Genomic DNA, 27,179 nt, shown 5'->3' with positions numbered 1-27,179 from the left:
CAAAACGATCTTCGCTGTTTTTTAATATTCAGAAAAATACTTCAACAAATTTTTTTACAAAATTTATTATAAAAGATAAAGAGTTGTACACTCACAATGTAATAATCTGAATAAAAATGAAAAATATTAATTTTTACTCGAATGCTCTTCAGTCTTTGAATTTGTCTTATATATTTTGGCTTATATCTTTCTTAAAAATAGTGATAGAACTTAAAGATGCACTTCTCTAGCTTTCATCGCAACAGTATCTTTATTTTTTACTCAGTAGTCGCGACGTGTCACTCTCACAGTTACCCTATGTTTTGAATCTAACTAATACTTTTATTTCTCCAAATTTTCAAAAATGGTATTTAAAACTCCAATTCGAGCAGAAATTCCTGCAAATTGTGTCAAAAACGTACAAGATATATGGCTTTTAATAAGATGTCTTGTAAAGTTACTATCAATTTTCTCAAAAACCGTATTATGAGAATTTTGGAATTTCAGAATTTGCATGGCTTCTAGTTCCTAAATTGTATATACTTAATATCGAAGATATTTTGTAAAAATTCACTTTTGTTCGAACCACCTCATGAAACTTATAGGTAGGTAGATAAAGGGGGGCGGCAGAACATCTTTGGTCCCGTGCGCCCGAAGTTGTAGCTACGCCACTGTGAATATATGCGACTGCTTGGTCTTTTAAGATGTTATCAAAACTTTTAAAGGCCTCTAAATAAATATGTATATATCTTATCAAACCTACATTAATTAAATATTTATGTAGCAACATAAACATGACTTTTACATATATATTTCCAAAGATTTTCAGGAATTCATCATAAAATAGTTCAATTTGTACGTACATACATGCTTGTACGCTTTGATATAAAATATATAGAAAATATACACACATACTTATGTATGTATTTAAATTATATGAAGAGTTGTTTACGCATTGTAAATATGCGAATCTGTAAGCGTACATTCCTTAACATCGGAGCATAATTTTTCTCACTTAACACTGAAAATGCTCAATTATGCTATTTTCGTGTTCCCTGATGTTAAATGTGATGAAACACGCTAATAATTTTTCTGTGGTGTGGTGAAATATCCCTATATTCACGACATCGTGAAACTTCTCCATAATTTACATTCTCTGCATACAGCATAAACATTGCGAAAGCACACGCACACACATGCATTGCATTTTACAGTTTACTTTCTGATTTGTGAAATGGAAAGTGGAATTTAAAATTGTGTTATATGGGAAGTAAGCGTGGTTGTAATTCGAATGCGCTTATTTTCACACGGTGATATATGTAAGAATATGAAGAAAATGTTATGTACTAAGTGTAGTCGAAATCGGATTTCGATTCGTCTCGTCATACCAATAATTTATACACATATACATATATAGCCCTATATTTATCTCGCTTAGTTAGCACGAAAAGTTGCTTCAAATCCCAGACACCGGAAATAACCGCTGTCTTTATACAAAATATCGAACAATGTGTGAGATATATATGTAAGATTGTCAAATATTTGCTTTATTTAACGCTTTATAAAAAATGTTACAGTGATCGGATTTAGTTCAAATATGCGCCGTTTCGTTCGATAATCTATTTCCATCTAGTCGGCAACTTCATAACACCCCCCTCGTAGAATCCCCCTCCTTATTTGCGAAGGCCTCGGACAGCCACTTTTCACAAGCCTTTGTTGACTTCAACTTTACACCAACAAGGGCGTTCGCCATGGACAGGACCAGGTGGTACTCACTTGGCGCTATGTTCGGGCTATATGGTGGATGCGATAAAACCTCCCATTGGAGCTCCCGTAGCTTCTGACGAGTCATCAACTAAGTTTGTGGTCTGGCGTTGTCCTGGTGAAACACTTCACTCTTCCTGTTGGCCAATTCTGGACGCTTCTGATCGATTGCCTACTTCAGGCGGTCCAGTTGTTCGCAGTAGGTGGTATAATTAAGCGTCTGGTCATATAGGAACAGCTTATAGTGGATGATTCTTTTTTAATCCCACCAAACACACAGCAAAACCTTCCTGGCCGTCAATCTCGATTTGGCCACTTTTTGGGACGATTCACCGGCATTCGACCACAACCGTTTTCGCCCCATATTGTTTTATGTGATCCATTTTTCGTCGCCAGTCACCATCCGCTTCAAACATGGGTCGAGTTCGTTCCGTTTCAGCAGCATATCACAGGCGTTGATTGGATCCAGAAGGATTTTTTGCGTCCCATGGTGTCGTCTGTGAATCGTCGGAACCATTCCGCCGCAGTTCGAACTGATAGAGTACCATATCTCAAAACACCATTAATCTCACGAAACGTTTCCCTAGCGAATTTGCCTTTAACGAAGGAAAACTTTAAAATATCGCGAATTTCGGCGTTGGTGAACTCTATGTTTACACGTCTATAACTGTTGAACGCAATATCGAAACTAATCATGCATAGCGTCGTTTTGTAGGTTATGTCAAGACCTTACAAAGATGTACGGTATTACCAGATACGAGCTCTGTAGCGCATTATACATAGCCGTGAAATTCAAAAAGACAAAAAGGCGGAAGGGAGATATTTGACAACCTACTTAGTATATTTACAATTAGTTTAACTGAATAAAATCGGATAAAATCAGTTCATTACTACACCATCTCCCATATCCTAATAAAAGATTTTCAAACTTCTGCTTTCTGGTTCTTTATGTTTCGGTAAATTGCATATCATAACAAAATGAAATAAACGAATAATTTAGGATATATTTTAGTAAGATGCCGAAAATATGTCAAATTATTTATACTACACGTAATAATTTCCGTTACTTTAATAAACCTTATTCCTTTACATCATTATTGTATAATAATCTCATTATTATTAAAGTAAAACCGACGCGAATTACGTCATCAGATGACTGCACCACTCCCAAAATATTATTTAATGTAATTTAATAATAATTGTAAATATGTGTATTTTGCAACTATAAATACATATATACAAAAGTTGCAAAATAGCATAACCAAATACGGTACCATGATCGTGTATATACAAACACACATTTATATATACATATAAACGAATAAACGTTCTTGGTATCGTATTACCAAAATATTAAATTGATTACTTAAGTTATGCCGGGTCGTTGACAGTAATAATGAAATGTCGAATCAGCACAACGGCCCTAAGTAAATTACGCTAAGCATAGTTTAATAATGAAATAATAATTTAATAAAGAACCGGACAGTAAACCGCACAGTACGGTGAAAGGTCTTTTATTCGAAATAAAACATTTTCTGTGCCGTCGCAGAAAACGTAACTGGCGCAGTCGGTAATCCTTGAAAAAAAAAATATTCCAAGGATAGTGAAAACGTAACTGGCGCAGTCGAGGCGAGCCGCGACAAAAAAAAAAAAATAATTAAAATTGGAAAATCAATATCCAACAAATATATTCAATTTGCCGTCACTAGAAGAAAATCAAAAATTTTTGCGAGCAAATTCCATAAATCAACAAGGAGATTAAATTTTTCCAGCTAATTTAAACTTTAAATCAACAATAATAATAACAACATTAACAAAAGCAACAACAACATTACCAAAAACAGCAGCACCAACAGCAAGGTAAAATAATATTCAACTAATAATTTAACAACAACAACGACAACATTAACAACAACAACGACACCAGTAACAGTAACAACAGTAACAGCAAAACAACAACAAAAACAGCAGCACCAACAGCAAGGTAAAATAATGTTCAACTAATAATTTAAGTAGTAGTTTTATTTGAAGTCATTACTTTCTTTGTAAAAAAAAAAAGAAAAAAAAAGAGTCAACGCAGAAATTATACTCACTAAATGTTTCAATCAATTCAAAAACAATAAAGTTAGAAAAAGAAAAGAACAAACGAGAAAAGAAACAAGTTAACAGAGTTGCAATTGTTTTATAATTTTTGTTGCAAAAATAAAATAAAAATAAAAAATATGGCAGAGCAAATAGAAATGATAACTCGATGCTTGGCAGCAATAAATCAACTTACAATTAGGCAAAGAGTCGAAAAAGACTCAAGATATGTATCTCCCTTTGAAGGAATTGCAAAAACAAAAAAAAAATAAAAATAAATATACTAAAATTAAATATTGTAAAAAAATAAAAAACATTAAATAAAGGAATTATGCTATTAAAATTAAAATTAAAAAAAAACTAAATATTAGAAAAAAAATATATAGAGTGACAGTAAGCAAAATATAAAAAAAAATATTAAATGCTAAATATTATTATTATAAAAAAATTAAAGCATAAAATTGTTAAAAAATAAAAATTATCAACTAAATGAATTATAAAATTCAAAAGTTAAATATTTAAAGCTACTTTAAGCAAACAAATAAATATATACAATAAATTACATTGCTAACGATTAGCATACTTAAACAATTAATATTATAATACAAGAAAAAAGTAACCAACTACTTAAAATATTTAATTAAAAAGTAATAAATAACAATAAAATATCCTTAAATTAACATAAAAATATCAGTACTGCATGTTTTTGTTTAAGAACTAATGCAGTTAGCACTACAACTTTTAAAAATGGTGTGAATCTTTCATTCTATATGAAAACTATGTAAGAGCAAGTTTATTCATTAGATTCATTAAGTGAAGTAAAGAACATCAACCTTGATCATTTAAAATCAAATGAGAAAAAGGAAATCGAAAAATTATTAAAGTATTTCAATAAACGTATCTATAAAGAAGGGGACAAGCTCACAAATACAAAAATTCAGGTTAGTGGTTGATTATAGGAGGTTAAACCAATTGACTGTAGACGATAAGTATCCTCTACCGAATATCGAAGGAATCTTAGATAAATTGGGCAAAGCACAGTACTTTAGCACTATAGATCTAGCAAAAGGTTACCATCAGATTTTAATGGCAGAAAGAGACATCCAGAAAACAGGTTTTGTCACTCCGGCAGGACTATATGAATACGTCCGAATGCCTTTCGGGTTGAAAAATGTCCCAGCTACTTTTCAGAGATTTAAGAGCAGAACAATTAATAAATTATTTAAATGCCGAAAATGTAGAAGTCCATCACACAAAACCAAATAGTCATACAGGAAATGCAGACATTGAGAGACTGCACTCAACCTTGTTGGAAAAACTAACAGGAATTGAGGACTCTAGTCTTTCAACAGAAATGAGAAAACAAATTGTTATATGCAACTATAACGATAGGTACCACTCAACTATCAAATGTTCTCCAAGGGACGCCAAAGAAAACATTTGTCCATCCATATTACAAGATAGAATAAATACAGTAAAACAGAAAACAATAGCCAAATTAAATCAAAACAGAGAAGAATATATAGAAAACAGACAAACAGGACCAATTAAAAACTACAAAAGAGTAAGGCATAAAGATCAACCATATTTCAGAATATTTCCCTTACAAAACGTCCATCCGGCAAATATAAAAAGACCAATGAAATTGGCAAACATAGAAAATCCAAATGAGAATGATGACGATTCATTCAGTCTAAGGGCATTTAATGGAGATAATAACATTTAATTTTTTTTTCTACATATACATACATATATATACATGATTTTTTTTACCCCAGTGGGTAAGGGGTCTTTCTAGAATATACCCATGGTAAGAGATGCCTGTCGTAAGAGGCGACTAAAATCCAATTTAATTTTTTTTAAATCAAAACCTAAAACGGATATAAAAGAAAAATTCGTTATAAAAATTTGCGAAAACTATTTTGATTATGTAGAAAATAAAGCATTTAAAAATCTAAAATTGAGTAAAAGCTGCATATTTTCAAATACTTGCGAATTTAAATATGAGAACAAAACATCAATACAAGAAATACACAATATTAATAAGAAATGCAAAAAATGATGTAATAAAACAAAACTGCGATGACAGAAAAATTGTATTAAAAAATAACTATATAATCAAATTTGTAAATTGTAAAATAGAAATATTGCAACAAGAATATAAAAATAATAAAACAGAATATATTCATACCATTGTGTATCCTGTCGAAAGATTAAACCAGAGCTACACACCAAACTTGACATTTAATGACATCGCATTAAAAAATATTGAAAATTTAAAAGAAATTGAAGAATTGAAATACCATAAAAATGTATCATATGGTATCAACCTAATATTAATAATTATAGTTATGATAATAATAGTAATCATTACCATAATGGTATAGAAAAAAACAACTAAAATAAAAATTGTAAATACAAGAACTCAGGAGAGTTCTAACAGTAACGTTGGGGGAATTACGTCATCAGATGACTCCACCACTACCAAAATATTATTTAATGTAATTTAGTAATAATTGTAAATATGTGTATTTTGCAACTATAAATACGTATTGTTACAAAAGTGGTATTAAGTTGTATTTGTATTGCTATATGCATCCCTTATTATGAATAATAGTTGTAGGTATATGCAATAGCATTTATCTTGTTGTAGACATCTGGCGCCGCGGCTGTCTGCTTGTCGAAACAATAGACATCTGGCGCCGCACTGTCTGCTTGTCGAAGCAATAGACATCTGGCGCCGCAGCCGTCTGCTTGAACAATTGCTGAGTCTGGCGCCGCGGCTGTCTGCTTGTCTGCATTTGGCGCCGTATAGCATTATGTTCTGGTAATTTCCGGACGCAATATTCTAGAAGGACACGTCGGCATCAGCGAGAAGTGCCTGGCTATATAAGCCGTGGCAGCGCCAACGTAATCAATCAGTGCTAAGAGTAAACTGCTATAGTGTAGACGAGTTGTGAAATAAAGAGTTGTTGAATTAAATTAAACAGTGTTGATTTTATTTGTCAATCCAGAGATACGAACCTAACAAAGTAAACTAGCAAGCAGTAAATTCGTAACAAACGGTGTCAGAAGTGGTATTGTCAAATAATCCAAATTCAAGATGGTTAAATTCGGAGAATTGAGAATTCAGAAATTAAAAAAGGAACTGGAGGAGCGTAATTTGCCGATAAGCGGGCTAAAAGCGGATCTGCAGGCACGATTACGTGAAGCAATGGAAGCGGATGGAATTAATGTCGACGAATTCGAATTTGATGGCCCAGAAACTTCTACAAAGGTAGAAGAAAAAGTAGAAGAACAACGAACATCATCGAGTGTGGACATGAACATGCTGTTAGTGGCTATTAAGCAAATGGCAGAGAATGCAGTGCAAACAGAAAATCGTCTGGCACAGCAAATAGCTGAAAATACATCACAGTTAGAGTCTCGCCTTACACAACAACATCGTTTGGTACAACAGATTACGGAAAATACTACACAACTACAAAAACAAGTGCAAGAGAAATTTTCAAAATTTGAAGACGAATTAAGCACTTTAAAAAATGACGAAGAAAATTTAAAAGCAGAAGTTCTTCAATTAAGTAATAGTGTGTGAGAACTGCAACTGCATGGCCCTGCACCATCAACAAATAATCAAAGATTGAAGGCACCCACATTCGATGGAAGTATTCCATTTCAAATTTTCAAACTTCAGTTTGAAAAGACAGCAATGGCCAATAACTGGAATGCAGCGGACAAAGTGGCGTCCTTGTTTGTATCATTGAAAGGGCCTGCGGCAGAAATCCTTCAGACTATTCCAGACTGTGAACGGGACAACTATGAGGCATTGATGAGTGCGATAGAAAGACGATATGGTAGTGAGCACCGGAAACAAATATACCAGATCGAACTGCAAAATAGGGGTCAGAAAATGAACGAGTCATTGCAAGAGTTCGCAACTGAAATAGAACGACTGGCTCATTTGGCAAATACAGATGCACCTGTGGATTACATTGAGAGGGTGAAAATTCAAAGTTTCATAAATGGAATTCGTGATGTGGACACCAAACGCGCCACATATGCATTGCCAAAAAGAACGTTTGCTGAAACAGTTTCGCACGCCCTCACACAGGAAACAGCTTCGCTTCTAAGTAAACCAGCACACAAAGTACAAAGAGTTGAAATGGAACAACCGGCGCTGATGGAAGAAATATTGAAGACTCTGAAGACAATTGCTGCACCGCGAGTAAATACAACAGGCAGATGTTTCAACTGTGGAAAAGCGGGTCACTTTGCCCGAAATTGCAATATAAAAGTAAACCCATCAAAACGGAAACAACCAACAGATAACGAGGACGGAGTATCCACATCTCACAAGTCGTTAAACTAAAACGGAACAGTTTAAAGGGGCGTGAGCTGGTTCCCACAACTATTTGCCCCGCCATCTCGATATCACAAATAGGTCGCCATGACAACAATCTTACTATCAACGGTATCGTAAATGGACGACTGTCAACGCTTACTTTGGATACTGGTGCCACACATTCAATTATCCGACCGGATGTGGTAAGAGGAACGGTTGAACCATTAGTCGGTTGCAAGCTTCGAACGGCCACCGGAGAGGAAGCAGCTGTCGCGGGAAAAGTGTTTTGCGAAGTGGTGATTGGTACCCTGGAAGTTAATCACACCTTCATCGTAGCAGAAATCACGGATGAAATTATAATGGGAGTAGATTTCATGATTGATCACGGAGTTACTTTGGATTTAAACAAGCAAATGCTGTTTTGCCAGAACATGGAGATGCCTATAAACACCGGATATGTGACCAACGTTGAAAGTAAGAGGGTGATTGTTGATGATAATCAGAGTATTCCACCAAAATCTGAGGCGATTGTATGGGCTAAAGTGAATGGAGGAGGTGGGACTGAAAAATTGTGGATTGTGGAACCAACAAAAATAGATACACGCATATTGGTAGGAAGAACGCTTGTGAAAATTAGAGAAGACGCCACCATTCCGGTCAGAGTAGTGAATGAATTCAACACGCCTATAAGGCTGAAGAAAGGAGCAGTAATTGGACAGTGCCAGAATATAAGTGCAATAGCACGATGCGAGCGGTCAGAACAGAAGCCTACTATTGAGCCACAGCAGATAAGTCCTACACTCCTAAATAATTTGCTGAACGAACTGCATGGAAATGAAAAATTAAAAGCAGAAAAACTATTAGAAAAATACGCATCCATATTTGCAAACGAAGGAAACACAGGAAGAACCGGCATTGTCAAACATCGCATAAATACTGGAGACGCTAAACCAATCCGACAAGCTCCGCGTAGGGTTCCACTAGCAAAACGTGAGGATGCTAACAAAATTATTGAAGACATGCACAAAAACGGTGTAATCGAACCTTCAATAAGTCCATGGAGCTCACCTATCGTCTTAGTTAAAAAGAAAGATGGTAGCACCCGTTTCTGCGTAGATTATAGGAAGTTGAATGATGTCACAAAGAAAGACAGTTATCCTCTACCAAGAATCGACGATACATTAGACACCTTGTCTGGAGCGAAATGGTTTTCTACATTAGATCTACAAAGTGGATATTGGCAAGTCGAGATTGATGAATGTGACCGTGAAAAGACCGCAAGACATGTTTGGTGTATCTTGATGACATTATCATCATGGGTAAAAGTTTTGGTGATCATCTGAAAAATCTAGAGGAAGTCTTTCAGCGAATAGCATCAGCCGGATTACGCTTGAATCCCAAAAAGTGTTCATTATGGAAGAAGCAGGTCACATATCTCGGACATAAAGTGTCAACTGAGGGGATTCACACCGAGGAAGGAAAAATAAAAGCAGTTAAAGATTGGCCTCGACCCACCAACATACATGAACTCCGCAGCTTCCTCGGCTTATGCACGTATTACCGCCGTTTTGTACCTGGATTTGCGAACGTGGCTAGAAGTTTACATGATTTAACAAAGAAGAATCGCCCGTTTGTATGGCAGTTGGAACAAGAAAAAGCGTTTGAGCAGCTTAAAGAACTACTTTGTACGGCGCCGATGTTGGCTTATCCAATACCTGGACAGAAATTCATCCTGGATACAGATGCGAGCGCTTATGGAATTGGAGGTGTCCTGTCTCAGCTCATCGACGGGCAAGAAAGAGTAATTGGGTATTACAGCAGAGTGCTCGGGAAACCAGAGAAAAACTACTGTGTGACGCGAAAAGAACTACTAGCTGTGGTGGAATGTGTAAAACATTTCCACAAGTATTTGTATGGACAACGATTCTTGCTGAGGACTGATCATGCAGCATTAAAATGGTTATTACAGTTTAAGAATCCGGAAGGCAAATTGCACGATGAATCGAAAGATTACAGAATTACGACTTCGAAACGGAACATCGAAAGGCGATTCACTACAAAAATGCGGATGCATTATCACGTCGCCCTTGTCCACTGGAATGTAAACATTGCTCCAAATCAGAGGGAAAAGAAGGTATAATCGACGTGCGATTACTGAATTTAGAACCTGAGGATGATTGGACTCCTCACCGCATCAGAATCAATCAGCTGGAGGACCCTGATCTTGCAAAGCTGATAATAGCCAAAGAAAATGGGGTACGACCACCAAAGGAACAAATAAGTAGCGAGAGTCCAATTGCAAAAGCGTATTGGGCCCAATGGAACAGCATAAACCTCGTTAATGGATACCTTCATCGTACCTGGGAAAGCGAAGATGGCAAACAGTCTCGTCTGCTGATCATAGTACCGAAGTCCATGATCCCGAAAGTATTGAAAGAATATCACAATGGACCTAGTGGAGGGCACCTTGGGATTACAAAAACTATAGAGAAGATTAAACAACGGTTCTACTGGATCGGTTGTCGAGATTCCATAGCAGAATGGATAAGTAATTGCGTAGAGTGCATGGCAGCTAAAGGTCCTAAAGCCAAAAGTCGCGGTAGGCTACAACAGTACAACGTGGGATCACCATTTGAACGAGTCGCAATGGATGTTGCAGGTCCGTTCCCAACCAGTACGGCCGGAAACAAATATCTACTGGTTGTCATGGACTATTTCAGTAAATGGCCAGAAGTATATGTATGCCTTACCAAACCAAGAAGCGAAGACAGTAGCCGAAGCGTTTGTAGAAAATTGGATAACAAGGTTCGGAGTGCCCGTCGAATTACACTCAGATCAAGGCAGGAATTTCGAATCTTCCATTTTCCAAGAAGTCTGTACATTATTGGGTATCCACAAGACACGGACAACAGCGTTACACCCACAATCAGATGGGATTTGGGACAAGTGCATCCAGATGTTCCTGCTGGCGTATCGTTCAGCGAAGCACGAGACAACTGGTTACACGCCAGCAAAGATTATTTTCGGATCTGATCTGCGACTCCCTGCTGATCTTAAGTTTGGAATGAATCCTACAGCTGTAAGAAATGATGGAGATTATTGTTCTGCCTTAAAGGAAGAAATGAATGAATTGCATCTAATGGTAAGACAGCATACGCATCTGATGAGCAATAAGATGAAGGACCGGTTCGATCAAGCGGCAAATTCAAAAGGTTTTGAAGAAGGTGATCTGGTCCTGTTGTACAATCCACTTCGAAAGAAAGGTTTGTCCCCGAAATTGCAGACAGCCTGGGAAGGACCCTATATGGTGATGAAACGGCTTAATGACGTGGTATACCGCATACAAAGAAATGGAAAAGCACGATGTAAAATGAAAGTAGTACATTTGGAGAGGCTCGCCCCATTTGGTTCAAGAGGATTTGTGCCTAATCGGGACGATTAGGCTTTAGTGGAGGGCAGTGTTACAAAAGTAGTATTAAGTTGTATTTGTATTGCTATATGCATCCCTTATTATGAACAATAGTTGTAGGTATATGGAATAGCATTTGTCTTGTTGTAGACATCTGGCGCCGCGGCTGTCTGCTTGTCGAGACAATAGACATCTGGCGCCGCACTGTCTGCTTGTCGAAGCAATAGACATCTGGCGCCGCAGCCGACTGCTTGAACAATTGCTGAGCCTGGCGCCGCGGCTGTCTGCTTGTCTGCATTTGGCGCCGTATAGCATTATGTTCTGGTAATTTCCAGACGCAATATTCTAGAAGGACACGTCGGCATCAGCGAGAAGTGCGTGGCTATATAAGCCGCGGCAGCGCCAACGTAATCAATCAGTGCTAAGAGTAAACTGCTATAGTGTAGACGAGTTGTGAAATAAAGAGTTGTTGAATTAAATTAAACAGTGTTGATTTTATTTGTCAATCCAGAGATACGAACCTAACAAAGTAAACTAGCAAGCAGTAAATTCGTAACAAACGGTGTCAGAAGTGGTATTGTCAAATAATCCAAATTCAAGATGGTTAAATTCGGAGAATTGAGAATTCAGAAATTAAAAAAGGAACTGGAGGAGCGTAATTTGCCGATAAGCGGGCTAAAAGCGGATCTGCAGGCACGATTACGTGAAGCAATGGAAGCGGATGGAATTAATGTCGACGAATTCGAATTTGATGGCCCAGAAACTTCTACAAAGGTAGAAGAAAAAGTAGAAGAACAACGAACATCATCGAGTGTGGACATGAACATGCTGTTAGTGGCTATTAAGCAAATGGCAGAGAATGCAGTGCAAACAGAAAATCGTCTGGCACAGCAAATAGCTGAAAATACATCACAGTTAGAGTCTCGCCTTACACAACAACATCGTTTGGTACAACAGATTACGGAAAATACTACACAACTACAAAAACAAGTGCAAGAGAAATTTTCAAAATTTGAAGACGAATTTAGCACTTTAAAAAATGACGAAGAAAATTTAAAAGCAGAAGTTCTTCAATTAAGTAATAGTGTGTGAGAACTGCAACTGCATGGCCCTGCACCATCAACAAATAATCAAAGATTGAAGGCACCCACATTCGATGGAAGTATTCCATTTCAAATTTTCAAACTTCAGTTTGAAAAGACAGCAATGGCCAATAACTGGAATGCAGCGGACAAAGTGGCGTCCTTGTTTGTATCATTGAAAGGACCCGCGGCAGAAATCCTTCAGACTATTCCAGACTGTGAACGGGACAACTATGAGGCATTGATGAGTGCGATAGAAAGACGATATGGTAGTGAGCACCGGAAACAAATATACCAGATCGAACTGCAAAATAGGGGTCAGAAAATGAACGAGTCATTGCAAGAGTTCGCAACTGAAATAGAACGACTGGCTCATTTGGCAAATACAGATGCACCTGTGGATTACATTGAGAGGGTGAAAATTCAAAGTTTCATAAATGGAATTCGTGATGTGGACACCAAACGCGCCACATATGCATTGCCAAAAAGAACGTTTGCTGAAACAGTTTCGCACGCCCTCACACAGGAAACAGCTTCGCTTCTAAGTAAACCAGCACACAAAGTACAAAGAGTTGAAATGGAACAACCGGCGCTGATGGAAGAAATATTGAAGACTCTGAAGACAATTGCTGCACCGCGAGTAAATACAACAGGCAGATGTTTCAACTGTGGAAAAGCGGGTCACTTTGCCCGAAATTGCAATATAAAAGTAAACCCATCAAAACGGAAACAACCAACAGATAACGAGGACGGAGTATCCACATCTCACAAGTCGTTAAACTAAAACGGAACAGTTTAAAGGGGCGTGAGCTGGTTCCCACAACTATTTGCCCCGCCATCTCGATATCACAAATAGGTCGCCATGACAACAATCTTACTATCAACGGTATCGTAAATGGACGACTGTCAACGCTTACTTTGGATACTGGTGCCACACATTCAATTATCCGACCGGATGTGGTAAGAGGAACGGTTGAACCATTAGTCGGTTGCAAGCTTCGAACGGCCACCGGAGAGGAAGCAGCTGTCGCGGGAAAAGTGTTTTGCGAAGTGGTGATTGGTACCCTGGAAGTTAATCACACCTTCATCGTAGCAGAAATCACGGATGAAATTATAATGGGAGTAGATTTCATGATTGATCACGGAGTTACTTTGGATTTAAACAAGCAAATGCTGTTTTGCCAGAACATGGAGATGCCTATAAACACCGGATATGTGACCAACGTTGAAAGTAAGAGGGTGATTGTTGATGATAATCAGAGTATTCCACCAAAATCTGAGGCGATTGTATGGGCTAAAGTGAATGGAGGAGGTGGGACTGAAAAATTGTGGATTGTGGAACCAACAAAAATAGATACACGCATATTGGTAGGAAGAACGCTTGTGAAAATTAGAGAAGACGCCACCATTCCGGTCAGAGTAGTGAATGAATTCAACACGCCTATAAGGCTGAAGAAAGGAGCAGTAATTGGACAGTGCCAGAATATAAGTGCAATAGCACGATGCGAGCGGTCAGAACAGAAGCCTACTATTGAGCCACAGCAGATAAGTCCTACACTCCTAAATAATTTGCTGAACGAACTGCATGGAAATGAAAAATTAAAAGCAGAAAAACTATTAGAAAAATACGCATCCATATTTGCAAACGAAGGAAACACAGGAAGAACCGGCATTGTCAAACATCGCATAAATACTGGAGACGCTAAACCAATCCGACAAGCTCCGCGTAGGGTTCCACTAGCAAAACGTGAGGATGCTAACAAAATTATTGAAGACATGCACAAAAACGGTGTAATCGAACCTTCAATAAGTCCATGGAGCTCACCTATCGTCTTAGTTAAAAAGAAAGATGGTAGCACCCGTTTCTGCGTAGATTATAGGAAGTTGAATGATGTCACAAAGAAAGACAGTTATCCTCTACCAAGAATCGACGATACATTAGACACCTTGTCTGGAGCGAAATGGTTTTCTACATTAGATCTACAAAGTGGATATTGGCAAGTCGAGATTGATGAATGTGACCGTGAAAAGACCGCAAGACATGTTTGGTGTATCTTGATGACATTATCATCATGGGTAAAAGTTTTGGTGATCATCTGAAAAATCTAGAGGAAGTCTTTCAGCGAATAGCATCAGCCGGATTACGCTTGAATCCCAAAAAGTGTTCATTATGGAAGAAGCAGGTCACATATCTCGGACATAAAGTGTCAACTGAGGGGATTCACACCGAGGAAGGAAAAATAAAAGCAGTTAAAGATTGGCCTCGACCCACCAACATACATGAACTCCGCAGCTTCCTCGGCTTATGCACGTATTACCGCCGTTTTGTACCTGGATTTGCGAACGTGGCTAGAAGTTTACATGATTTAACAAAGAAGAATCGCCCGTTTGTATGGCAGTTGGAACAAGAAAAAGCGTTTGAGCAGCTTAAAGAACTACTTTGTACGGCGCCGATGTTGGCTTATCCAATACCTGGACAGAAATTCATCCTGGATACAGATGCGAGCGCTTATGGAATTGGAGGTGTCCTGTCTCAGCTCATCGACGGGCAAGAAAGAGTAATTGGGTATTACAGCAGAGTGCTCGGGAAACCAGAGAAAAACTACTGTGTGACGCGAAAAGAACTACTAGCTGTGGTGGAATGTGTAAAACATTTCCACAAGTATTTGTATGGACAACGATTCTTGCTGAGGACTGATCATGCAGCATTAAAATGGTTATTACAGTTTAAGAATCCGGAAGGCAAATTGCACGATGAATCGAAAGATTACAGAATTACGACTTCGAAACGGAACATCGAAAGGCGATTCACCACAAAAATGCGGATGCATTATCACGTCGCCCTTGTCCACTGGAATGTAAACATTGCTCCAAATCAGAGGGAAAAGAAGGTATAATCGACGTGCGATTACTGAATATAGAACCTGAGGATGATTGGACTCCTCACCGCATCAGAATCAATCAGCTGGAGGACCCTGATCTTGCAAAGCTGATAATAGCCAAAGAAAATGGGGAATGGGGTACGACCACCAAAGGAACAAATAAGTAGCGAGAGTCCAACTGCAAAAGCGTATTGGGCCCAATGGAACAGCATAAACCTCGTTAATGGATACCTTCATCGTACCTGGGAAAGCGAAGATGGCAAACAGTCTCGTCTGCTGATCATAGTACCGAAGTCCATGATCCCGAAAGTATTGAAAGAATATCACAATGGACCTAGTGGAGGGCACCTTGGGATTACAAAAACTATAGGGAAGATTAAACAACGGTTCTACTGGATCGGTTGTCGAGATTCCATAGCAGAATGGATAAGTAATTGCGTAGAGTGCATGGCAGCTAAAGGTCCTAAAGCCAAAAGTCGCGGTAGGCTACAACAGTACAACGTGGGATCACCATTTGAACGAGTCGCAATGGATGTTGCAGGTCCGTTCCCAACCAGTACGGCCGGAAACAAATATCTACTGGTTGTCATGGACTATTTCAGTAAATGGCCAGAAGTATATGTATGCCTTACCAAACCAAGAAGCGAAGACAGTAGCCGAAGCGTTTGTAGAAAATTGGATAACAAGGCTCGGAGTGCCCGTCGAATTACACTCAGATCAAGGCAGGAATTTCGAATCTTCCATTTTCCAAGAAGTCTGTACATTATTGGGTATCCACAAGACACGGACAACAGCGTTACACCCACAATCAGATGGGAATTGGGACAAGTGCATCCAGATGTTCCTGCTGGCGTATCGTTCAGCGAAGCACGAGACAACTGGTTACACGCCAGCAAAGATTATTTTCGGATCTGATCTGCGACTCCCTGCTGATCTTAAGTTTGGAATGAATCCTACAGCTGTAAGAAATGATGGAGATTATTGTTCTGCCTTAAAGGAAGAAATGAATGAATTGCATCTAATGGTAAGACAGCATACGCATCTGATGAGCAATAAGATGAAGGACCGGTTCGATCAAGCGGCAAATTCAAAAGGTTTTGAAGAAGGTGATCTGGTCCTGTTGTACAATCCACTTCGAAAGAAAGGTTTGTCCCCGAAATTGCAGACAGCCTGGGAAGGACCCTATATGGTGATGAAACGGCTTAATGACGTGGTATACCGCATACAAAGAAATGGAAAAGCACGATGTAAAATGAAAGTAGTACATTTGGAGAGGCTCGCCCCATTTGGTTCAAGAGGATTTGTGCCTAATCGGGACGATTAGGCTTTAGTGGAGGGCAGTGTTACAAAAGTAGTATTAAGTTGTATTTGTATTGCTATATGCATCCCTTATTATGAACAATAGTTGTAGGTATATGGAATAGCATTTGTCTTGTCGTAGACATCTGGCGCCGCGGCTGTCTGCTTGTCGAAACAATAGACATCTGGCGCCGCACTGTCTGCTTGTCGAAGCAATAGACATCTGGCGCCGCAGCCGACTGCTTGAACAATTGCTGAGCCTGGCGCCGCGGCTGTCTGCTTGTCTGCATTTGGCGCCGTATAGCATTATGTTCTGGTAATTTCCAGACGCAATATTCTAGAAGGACACGTCGGCATCAGCGAGAAGTGCGTGGCTATATAAGCCGCGGCAGCGCCAACGTAATCAATCAGTGCTAAGAGTAAACTGCTATAGTGTAGACGAGTTGTGAAATAAAGAGTTGTTGAATTAAATTAAACAGTGTTGATTTTATTTGTCAATCCAGAGATACGAACCTAACAAAGTAAACTAGCAAGCAGTAAATTCGTAACAAACGGTGTCAGAAGTGGTATTGTCAAATAATCCAAATTCAAGATGGTTAAATTCGGAGAATTGAGAATTCAGAAATTAAAAAAGGAACTGGAGGAGCGTAATTTGCCGATAAGCGGGCTAAAAGCGGATCTGCAGGCACGATTACGTGAAGCAATGGAAGCGGATGGAATTAATGTCGACGAATTCGAATTTGATGGCCCAGAAACTTCTACAAAGGTAGAAGAAAAAGTAGAAGAACAACGAACATCATCGAGTGTGGACATGAACATGCTGTTAGTGGCTATTAAGCAAATGGCAGAGAATGCAGTGCAAACAGAAAATCGTCTGGCACAGCAAATAGCTGAAAATACATCACAGTTAGAGTCTCGCCTTACACAACAACATCGTTTGGTACAACAGATTACGGAAAATACTACACAACTACAAAAACAAGTGCAAGAGAAATTTTCAAAATTTGAAGACGAATTTAGCACTTTAAAAAATGACGAAGAAAATTTAAAAGCAGAAGTTCTTCAATTAAGTAATAGTGTGTGAGAACTGCAACTGCATGGCCCTGCACCATCAACAAATAATCAAAGATTGAAGGCACCCACATTCGATGGAAGTATTCCATTTCAAATTTTCAAACTTCAGTTTGAAAAGACAGCAATGGCCAATAACTGGAATGCAGCGGACAAAGTGGCGTCCTTGTTTGTATCATTGAAAGGACCCGCGGCAGAAATCCTTCAGACTATTCCAGACTGTGAACGGGACAACTATGAGGCATTGATGAGTGCGATAGAAAGACGATATGGTAGTGAGCACCGGAAACAAATATACCAGATCGAACTGCAAAATAGGGGTCAGAAAATGAACGAGTCATTGCAAGAGTTCGCAACTGAAATAGAACGACTGGCTCATTTGGCAAATACAGATGCACCTGTGGATTACATTGAGAGGGTGAAAATTCAAAGTTTCATAAATGGAATTCGTGATGTGGACACCAAACGCGCCACATATGCATTGCCAAAAAGAACGTTTGCTGAAACAGTTTCGCACGCCCTCACACAGGAAACAGCTTCGCTTCTAAGTAAACCAGCACACAAAGTACAAAGAGTTGAAATGGAACAACCGGCGCTGATGGAAGAAATATTGAAGACTCTGAAGACAATTGCTGCACCGCGAGTAAATACAACAGGCAGATGTTTCAACTGTGGAAAAGCGGGTCACTTTGCCCGAAATTGCAATATAAAAGTAAACCCATCAAAACGGAAACAACCAACAGATAACGAGGACGGAGTATCCACATCTCACAAGTCGTTAAACTAAAACGGAACAGTTTAAAGGGGCGTGAGCTGGTTCCCACAACTATTTGCCCCGCCATCTCGATATCACAAATAGGTCGCCATGACAACAATCTTACTATCAACGGTATCGTAAATGGACGACTGTCAACGCTTACTTTGGATACTGGTGCCACACATTCAATTATCCGACCGGATGTGGTAAGAGGAACGGTTGAACCATTAGTCGGTTGCAAGCTTCGAACGGCCACCGGAGAGGAAGCAGCTGTCGCGGGAAAAGTGTTTTGCGAAGTGGTGATTGGTACCCTGGAAGTTAATCACACCTTCATCGTAGCAGAAATCACGGATGAAATTATAATGGGAGTAGATTTCATGATTGATCACGGAGTTACTTTGGATTTAAACAAGCAAATGCTGTTTTGCCAGAACATGGAGATGCCTATAAACACCGGATATGTGACCAACGTTGAAAGTAAGAGGGTGATTGTTGATGATAATCAGAGTATTCCACCAAAATCTGAGGCGATTGTATGGGCTAAAGTGAATGGAGGAGGTGGGACTGAAAAATTGTGGATTGTGGAACCAACAAAAATAGATACACGCATATTGGTAGGAAGAACGCTTGTGAAAATTAGAGAAGACGCCACCATTCCGGTCAGAGTAGTGAATGAATTCAACACGCCTATAAGGCTGAAGAAAGGAGCAGTAATTGGACAGTGCCAGAATATAAGTGCAATAGCACGATGCGAGCGGTCAGAACAGAAGCCTACTATTGAGCCACAGCAGATAAGTCCTACACTCCTAAATAATTTGCTGAACGAACTGCATGGAAATGAAAAATTAAAAGCAGAAAAACTATTAGAAAAATACGCATCCATATTTGCAAACGAAGGAAACACAGGAAGAACCGGCATTGTCAAACATCGCATAAATACTGGAGACGCTAAACCAATCCGACAAGCTCCGCGTAGGGTTCCACTAGCAAAACGTGAGGATGCTAACAAAATTATTGAAGACATGCACAAAAACGGTGTAATCGAACCTTCAATAAGTCCATGGAGCTCACCTATCGTCTTAGTTAAAAAGAAAGATGGTAGCACCCGTTTCTGCGTAGATTATAGGAAGTTGAATGATGTCACAAAGAAAGACAGTTATCCTCTACCAAGAATCGACGATACATTAGACACCTTGTCTGGAGCGAAATGGTTTTCTACATTAGATCTACAAAGTGGATATTGGCAAGTCGAGATTGATGAATGTGACCGTGAAAAGACCGCAAGACATGTTTGGTGTATCTTGATGACATTATCATCATGGGTAAAAGTTTTGGTGATCATCTGAAAAATCTAGAGGAAGTCTTTCAGCGAATAGCATCAGCCGGATTACGCTTGAATCCCAAAAAGTGTTCATTATGGAAGAAGCAGGTCACATATCTCGGACATAAAGTGTCAACTGAGGGGATTCACACCGAGGAAGGAAAAATAAAAGCAGTTAAAGATTGGCCTCGACCCACCAACATACATGAACTCCGCAGCTTCCTCGGCTTATGCACGTATTACCGCCGTTTTGTACCTGGATTTGCGAACGTGGCTAGAAGTTTACATGATTTAACAAAGAAGAATCGCCCGTTTGTATGGCAGTTGGAACAAGAAAAAGCGTTTGAGCAGCTTAAAGAACTACTTTGTACGGCGCCGATGTTGGCTTATCCAATACCTGGACAGAAATTCATCCTGGATACAGATGCGAGCGCTTATGGAATTGGAGGTGTCCTGTCTCAGCTCATCGACGGGTAAGAAAGAGTAATTGGGTATTACAGCAGAGTGCTCGGGAAACCAGAGAAAAACTACTGTGTGACGCGAAAAGAACTACTAGCTGTGGTGGAATGTGTAAAACATTTCCACAAGTATTTGTATGGACAACGATTCTTGCTGAGGACTGATCATGCAGCATTAAAATGGTTATTACAGTTTAAGAATCCGGAAGGCAAATTGCACGATGAATCGAAAGATTACAGAATTACGACTTCGAAACGGAACATCGAAAGGCGATTCACCACAAAAATGCGGATGCATTATCACGTCGCCCTTGTCCACTGGAATGTAAACATTGCTCCAAATCAGAGGGAAAAGAAGGTATAATCGACGTGCGATTACTGAATATAGAACCTGAGGATGATTGGACTCCTCACCGCATCAGAATCAATCAGCTGGAGGACCCTGATCTTGCAAAGCTGATAATAGCCAAAGAAAATGGGGAATGGGGTACGACCACCAAAGGAACAAATAAGTAGCGAGAGTCCAACTGCAAAAGCGTATTGGGCCCAATGGAACAGCATAAACCTCGTTAATGGATACCTTCATCGTACCTGGGAAAGCGAAGATGGCAAACAGTCTCGTCTGCTGATCATAGTACCGAAGTCCATGATCCCGAAAGTATTGAAAGAATATCACAATGGACCTAGTGGAGGGCACCTTGGGATTACAAAAACTATAGGGAAGATTAAACAACGGTTCTACTGGATCGGTTGTCGAGATTCCATAGCAGAATGGATAAGTAATTGCGTAGAGTGCATGGCAGCTAAAGGTCCTAAAGCCAAAAGTCGCGGTAGGCTACAACAGTACAACGTGGGATCACCATTTGAACGAGTCGCAATGGATGTTGCAGGTCCGTTCCCAACCAGTACGGCCGGAAACAAATATCTACTGGTTGTCATGGACTATTTCAGTAAATGGCCAGAAGTATATGTATGCCTTACCAAACCAAGAAGCGAAGACAGTAGCCGAAGCGTTTGTAGAAAATTGGATAACAAGGCTCGGAGTGCCCGTCGAATTACACTCAGATCAAGGCAGGAATTTCGAATCTTCCATTTTCCAAGAAGTCTGTACATTATTGGGTATCCACAAGACACGGACAACAGCGTTACACCCACAATCAGATGGGAATTGGGACAAGTGCATCCAGATGTTCCTGCTGGCGTATCGTTCAGCGAAGCACGAGACAACTGGTTACACGCCAGCAAAGATTATTTTCGGATCTGATCTGCGACTCCCTGCTGATCTTAAGTTTGGAATGAATCCTACAGCTGTAAGAAATGATGGAGATTATTGTTCTGCCTTAAAGGAAGAAATGAATGAATTGCATCTAATGGTAAGACAGCATACGCATCTGATGAGCAATAAGATGAAGGACCGGTTCGATCAAGCGGCAAATTCAAAAGGTTTTGAAGAAGGTGATCTGGTCCTGTTGTACAATCCACTTCGAAAGAAAGGTTTGTCCCCGAAATTGCAGACAGCCTGGGAAGGACCCTATATGGTGATGAAACGGCTTAATGACGTGGTATACCGCATACAAAGAAATGGAAAAGCACGATGTAAAATGAAAGTAGTACATTTGGAGAGGCTCGCCCCATTTGGTTCAAGAGGATTTGTGCCTAATCGGGACGATTAGGCTTTAGTGGAGGGCAGTGTTACAAAAGTAGTATTAAGTTGTATTTGTATTGCTATATGCATCCCTTATTATGAACAATAGTTGTAGGTATATGGAATAGCATTTGTCTTGTCGTAGACATCTGGCGCCGCGGCTGTCTGCTTGTCGAAACAATAGACATCTGGCGCCGCACTGTCTGCTTGTCGAAGCAATAGACATCTGGCGCCGCAGCCGACTGCTTGAACAATTGCTGAGTCTGGCGCCGCGGCTGTCTGCTTGTCTGCATTTGGCGCCGTATAGCATTATGTTCTGGTAATTTCCAGACGCAATATTCTAGAAGGACACGTCGGCATCAGCGAGAAGTGCGTGGCTATATAAGCCGCGGCAGCGCCAACGTAATCAATCAGTGCTAAGAGTAAACTGCTATAGTGTAGACGAGTTGTGAAATAAAGAGTTGTTGAATTAAATTAAACAGTGTTGGTTTTATTTGTCAATCCAGAGATACGAACCTAACAAAGTAAACTAGCAAGCAGTAAATTCGTAACAATATATACAAAAGTTGCAAAATAGCATAACCAAATACGGTACCATGATCGTGTATATACAAACACACATTTATATATACATATAAACGAATAAACGTTCTTGGTATCGTATTACCTAAATATTAAATTGATTAAAAGCATAGTTTAAGAATGAAATAATAATTTAATAAAAAACCGGACGGTAAACCGCACAGTACGGTGAAATGTCTTTTATTCGAAATAAAACATTTTCTGTGCCGTCGCAGAAAACGCGACCACGATGAAACTCTTTAAACCAAATTTCGAGGCTCACCGAATGCAGCCTAAGCGTTCTTTTATTTGACTGCGCGATTTTTCTTCTCTTCTTTCTCTTTTTTCCAAACTTTTCCATCACAATCTGTTGCCATTATACACAAGATTAATCTGAAGATTGGCTAATTGGGGTTATTCGTTATACAGTCAATCGACAAGGTTTCAGACAGCATTTGTACGAGTATACCCTTGCAACCAGTTGCTACAGAGTATTATAGTTTTGTTCATATGTACTTAAGTATTGTCAACACTTGAGTCCAATACATGACCGGGCTAGGTAGCCTAAAGTCAACGCTGTAAATGTCTTTTAACGCGAGAATTTACTGAATCCCCGTCCCGCATTCATTAGCTTAAGACTAAATAGTACAGAAAAGTTTAAGAGTGAGAATGGAAAGCTTTGATTTGACAGCGATCATGCGCGCGTTTCATATTTCAGCGTGCACTTATAAAGGAATTTATTTACTAGCAAATATTGTTTAGTCGGCGGGTTTTGCAGTTTACAGTGGTATGCTTATTATGCTACAGTGGCATGATATACTTATTATGCTACTTCCCTCCCCTTAAAAATGAAGCTTAGGCTTCTTCTGAGGTTACTAGGTATAATCTGGGTAATGCAACTGGGTTCGTATCTTGCATTTCTATAGTTGTTTTATATTTAACTTTCATATTTCATATATGTATGTATGTGAACAATACAGGTTACAAGACTTATGATTAGTACGATTATACCTACTGTGATATTATTATTTGATATCAACTTTACAATGTCTTTATGTTATATTGGTTTTATTTTTATTAATTTTAAGGGTGCGCACAATGGATCAATACTCTTTTTCCTATTTTAATTTAACAATGTTTTATGTTATTATTTTATTACCTTTAATCGTTAAGTTTTTATTTAATTCTTGGCAATCTTGTCTTATAATGGTACCATTTGCATTCTAAGTTAGAATATTGTTTGGTTCTACATATTTAATTACCTGTTTGACCGTTATAGGGACGAAATTACATATCGTGTTAGTTCTTCCTATAATACATTCATCGTTAATTTCTTTGTAATCTTGGTTGTTCTTCGAAATAACTATCATTTTCTAAATGATCAAGTTGATAACCATTACTATCCCGGTTAGGGTATTATGTAAATAGCATTAACAGTTTTTTGTTTAATAGGGATATGCCATATGATAAGTATTTGATTAGTATTAATCCAAGTAGCTGTTTTAGTTAGCAAAATATTACTACTATCTACGTTTTCTAATTTGTCATAATTATGTAATTTTGGGTTGAAGAGTCTTAGTCGAGAAAGTTGCATTCCCATTATAATATATATTCTATGTATTCGGTAAATTGAATTAGTTCGTATATAAACAGCTCTCTGTTAATAAAATGTTAATCTTCAAATTCTTTAATATTTTGAATATTGTTGTTAATTAACCAATAATTTCAATCTATTTCATGTAAAGTGATTGAGTTTGTTGCTACTGATTATAATTGATTTTGAATTTTCATTCGGTTGTTATTATCTAGTGTTCCAAATAAGTATTTAAATGCGGATCCTACTATGTTAATCAATCTTCGTTTCTGTCTATTTGCATGGTATGTGTTTATTCCGTTAAGTTTCCTTGACATTTTATTGTGTAAAAGCTTAATTTGTGGGACATTAGTAAAATTATCTGCTTTAGTATTGAAACAGTGGGTTAAGTTTTCTATATCAGTAAAGTTGATGCGGATGCAGGGGCGGATTAAGGCAATTTGCCGCCCTAGGCAGTTACAATTTTGCCGCCCCAGACAGCAGCCTAATTTTTGCCATTTCAGTTATTGATGCACTGACCTCGAGTTTTTTGAATGCGTTCATGAATTTGTACATTAGAAAAATATGTACAATTAAAAAAGTTGGGAGTGATAAATTAGGATATGTCAATTCTATCATTTTTCATAATATTTATTGACAGTTGTACATAATGCTTTTATAGCTCAGTGCGTTTGTCTGTTGCCTATATGGTAGTCGGTTCATGTTCACATATTCTTACGTCGTGCTTTACGAATCGCAAAATCACGAATGATTTCATCGCACTCTATGTCACGTAAAATTTCCGCTTCTATAGTCAACAAAGCCAAAAATTCAAGCGATTTTGTCCGATAGTTGATCTAAAATAATTTTTAACTCGTTTCAAACAAGAAAACGATCTCTCACCGCTGCAGTTTGTGACAGCTAAGGAAAGGAAAATTCTGTAAGCAATGTCAACATTTGGAAAAACTGCGTTAAGATCTTCACTTCTGAAAAACTTGAAAGTTTCAATAGGCTTGATTGTTTTCAAATTCTGATCACATTCAAGATATGCTTTGAAATGAATCAATTCATCATCTAATGAACTCTCCAAATATTCATTAAATGCTTTTTGCAAAATTTTTGCTTTTTCCCGGATGTCAGCATTATTCAAGTTCCCCAAATCAATCAAAACAGAGAATTTTTCGTTAATTCCTTCATATTTTCGGCACCTTTCCCGTAATTCAAGTAATAGATTATCAAAGATAACATTGTATGTGTTGACTCTGAAGTCATCTTTCCCAAGCAATGTTACCTTCTCTGTTTTCGTTTCATCGTGATAAATTTACCTTACCTGAATTGTTTTGTATTCTTGGTTGACTGACAAATCGAATGCTCTACCTTCAAAAAAGTCAAAATCTTCACGTGCATCACCCACAACTTTTATAAGACTTTGATACAATTGAACTACTTCATTCAGGTTAGTCTGAGTTGATTGTAATTTTTTACTTACAGCATTGAATTTCAAAAGTAAAAAACTCCACAAAGATTGCATAAAAGCTGTTTCTAGTTATTCAAAACGTTTTCGAATACCTTTGGCTTCACTTTGTGAGACAGCTTTTTGTGAAAGATCATGTTCTATGCAATACAAAGCTTGTAGTATGTCAGTGTAATACTGATCAAGAGTGCAAACGGCATCGTTGCGAGCTGACCAGCGTGTTAGTGAAAGGGATTTTACAGTAATTTTCTCAGATTTCTTGCAGTAAGATTGTAGAATATCCCAACGACTCGTAGATGCTGAGAAAAAGTTATACAAACTTTGAAGATCATTAAAAAAAAGCAGCAGCTGTCGAACTGCTTTCAACTGCGTGATTTCCTACTAAATTGAGAGAATGAGCTGCACAAGGCACGTATTCAGCGTATTCATTACGGTTTTTAATCAACTGTTGCAGTCCTGCATAAATCCCTGACATATTTCGTGCTGTGTCGTACGACTGACCTCGACAATTTTTAATGTCAACTTGTAAATCACCTAAGGTAGAAACTACAACGTTATCCATTTCTACAGCCTTGTGGCCTGCATTTGGTAGAAATTTCACAAAACGCTCTACCGGCATACCGTCTTTCTTCATGTTCGCAGTAAAAAACACAGCTGATCTACATGTGAAATGTCAGGTGTGGAATCAACAATGATAGAATAATATTTTGTACTTTTGACTTCTTGAATAATAACCTGTAATACTTTATCAGCTAGTATTTGAATAAACTCTTCGCAAATCGTTTTTGACAGATAACTGGTACTACCGATACCTTTATTTCCGAATTTCGAAATATGCTCAGCTAAAAATGGATCAAATTCAGATATCAATTCAAAAAGCATCAAATAGTTTCCGTTGTGAAGAGAACCTAGCTTTTCATCATGCCCTCTAAAAGGCAGTCCACGTGAAGCTAAACTCTTAATGACAGCAACGACTCGTTTTAAAACATTTTTCCAGTAAACTACTTCTTTGTCATATTCAGCGAGCAAAGTTTTTTCGGTTCGACCAAAAGCACTGGCTCTATCTTTTAGAAGTTTCAAGCAACTTTAATGCTTTTCAGAATTTTCATGCTGATTCATTCTTATTGCCGCATTTTTCCAATCACTATAGCCATCTTTTCCAGAAAAAGCAGAATCGCCGCCAAAAAGAAGGCATGGAGCACAATATACCGATCCTTTGCTCAGAGAATATACTAACCAAACACGGGGAGTTTTTTCACCATTTAAAAGTTTTCTTTCGAACGTAGATGAATTCAAATACCGGCTTGAATTATTATGCACTCTTTTTGACTGCGAAAAATCAAGATGGTCATTTCTTTTATAATTATGTTTAGCGATATAATCACGTAATGCGTCATTTATGAGCCATTCCGCAGGGTCGTCACTGAATGTGAAATTGAAGTTGTCGGATATGTTTGACTCTATTTGTTTCGTAGATTCT

General features: G+C 38.4%; 1 protein-coding gene and 1 long non-coding RNA gene across 5 annotated transcripts in view; both read right to left on the bottom strand.

Moving 5' to 3' along the window:
* The window catches only part of LOC105222936 (neither inactivation nor afterpotential protein C), a 139,425-nt gene that overhangs the window by 51,441 nt on the left and 60,805 nt on the right, over positions 1-27,179 (bottom strand). The window lies entirely within an intron of this gene.
* The window catches only part of LOC125777061 (uncharacterized), a 32,833-nt gene continuing 10,112 nt past the window's right edge, over positions 4,459-27,179 (bottom strand). Inside the window, exons 2-3 of the long non-coding RNA XR_007422080.1 lie at positions 22,608-27,177; positions 4,459-17,352 (exon numbers count right to left, since the gene is read on the bottom strand). This is a non-coding gene — a long non-coding RNA (uncharacterized LOC125777061). The remainder of the gene's footprint in view (positions 17,353-22,607; positions 27,178-27,179) is intronic.

This window comes from Bactrocera dorsalis, chromosome 1 (genome assembly GCF_023373825.1).
Source record: "Bactrocera dorsalis isolate Fly_Bdor chromosome 1, ASM2337382v1, whole genome shotgun sequence".
NCBI classification, from domain to species: Eukaryota; Metazoa; Arthropoda; class Insecta; order Diptera; family Tephritidae; genus Bactrocera; species Bactrocera dorsalis.
Note: the sequence above shows the minus strand (reverse complement) of the source record. Positions and strands in the feature narration are given on the sequence as shown.